We start from the raw sequence: 1,567 nt of genomic DNA, 5'->3' as shown, positions 1-1,567 counted from the left end.
GCGTTCTTGATTTTTGATTCACGCAAACGGCGCTGAACTTGTAAATAGTACTGCTTGTTGATCCTTCGACCTTCTGACAAACGCTGGTGTTGCAATATACTGTTGAAATCGAAGGACACGGTAAGCTTAACCCTTACCGTACTCGTTGAGATATCTTCCGTCTTCTCGATCCAGAATGTTCTCACCAGAACGATTAGGCTTTAGTTTCATATCATATATGTAAACCCATGTTTCGTCACCTGTTACGACACTTTTCAGTAATCTGACTTCGTTGCCGACTTCATCTAGTGTCTAATAAGCAACCTGCATTGGTCGCTGATTTTGTTCGAAATAAAAAAGTGGCACACATTTTGCCATCACACATTGCAAACCCAAATATCCAATAAAAATGTCAAGGCATGAGGTAGAAGTCGGTGACTTCTCTGACTGTGATTCGACAACCGTTTACAATCATTTATCACTTTTTATCCGCGGTGTCGTCGATTGGTGACGTAGTGGGAGTCGAGGGCACACGTCTTCTTCAACGCCTTGACGGCCAAGCTCTTTTACACGTATCAGACTCACAAAAAACGTTGCTTAACACTTCTAAACCTTTTACTGCGTTTTATTCCGTTCTCACAGCAAAATTTAATACAGATTCTCTTATCCAGTTTTATACAACGTAAGTGTTATGCGAAAGTTCTTGCAGAACCTGTCGCAAAAGATAATTGGTTCTGTAAGACTAGGTGGCACCGTGTAGGGGCATCGGCGTGTGTATTCGTGTGTGTGTGTGTGTGTGTGTGTGTGTGTGTGTGTGTGTGTGTGTGTGTTACTATTTTTTCTGGCTCGTCACAGGATAAATCCGAAAGCCAGCGAGTTTTCTTTCTTTTGTATGTGCCTGTCGACTGCTTTTCGGTGAGTTGTCTCTTTCATAAAAAGAAACTAAACTCCTCCCGAACAGGCCATGAAGGTCCAACGCTACCGAACGGCCGTCCTGTCATCCTCAGCCCACAGGCGTCACTGGATGCGGATATGGAGGGGCATCTGGTCAGCACACCGCTCTCCCGGCCGTACGTCAGTTTACGAGAGTGGAGCCGCTACTTCTCAATCAAGCAGCTCCTCAGTTTGCCTCACAATGGCTGAGTGCACCCCGCTTGCCAGCAGCGCTAGGCAGACCGGATGGTCACCCATCCAAGTGCTAGCCCAGACCGACAGCGCTTAACTTCGCTCATCTGACAGGAAACGGTGTTACCACTGCGGTAAGGCCGCTGGCCTGTCTCTTTTATACAACATAAAAATTTCGCCGCCACTAGTGAAACATTTGTAACCCTTTTGACAGCTAAACATACTACATATCAAATGTGGCTAACATTGTACAGATGCTATTTAGACATATTTTGCAGCACAACTACTATAAAATGACGCGAGTCGAAATAAGACAACAGACGAAATTATAAAATTAAAGCTACTTTTTGAACGTATCTCACACAAACAAGAGGCACCAACCCATTTTCTACGTTTCGTACAACAGTATGTAAAAGAAACATTTGATAAGCTATGGATTGGTCGAGGAGGAGCAGTATCATGG

General features: G+C 44.4%; 1 pseudogene; it reads right to left on the bottom strand.

Moving 5' to 3' along the window:
* Positions 1-1,134: 1,134 nt before the first annotated feature.
* Positions 1,135-1,252, bottom strand: LOC124555683 (annotated as a pseudogene).
* Positions 1,253-1,567: the final 315 nt, after the last annotated feature.

This window comes from Schistocerca americana, chromosome 1, assembly GCF_021461395.2.
Source record: "Schistocerca americana isolate TAMUIC-IGC-003095 chromosome 1, iqSchAmer2.1, whole genome shotgun sequence".
NCBI lineage: Eukaryota > Metazoa > Arthropoda > Insecta > Orthoptera > Acrididae > Schistocerca > Schistocerca americana.
The sequence above is the reverse complement of the archived record's forward strand: the minus strand, read 5'-3'. Positions and strand labels throughout refer to the sequence as shown.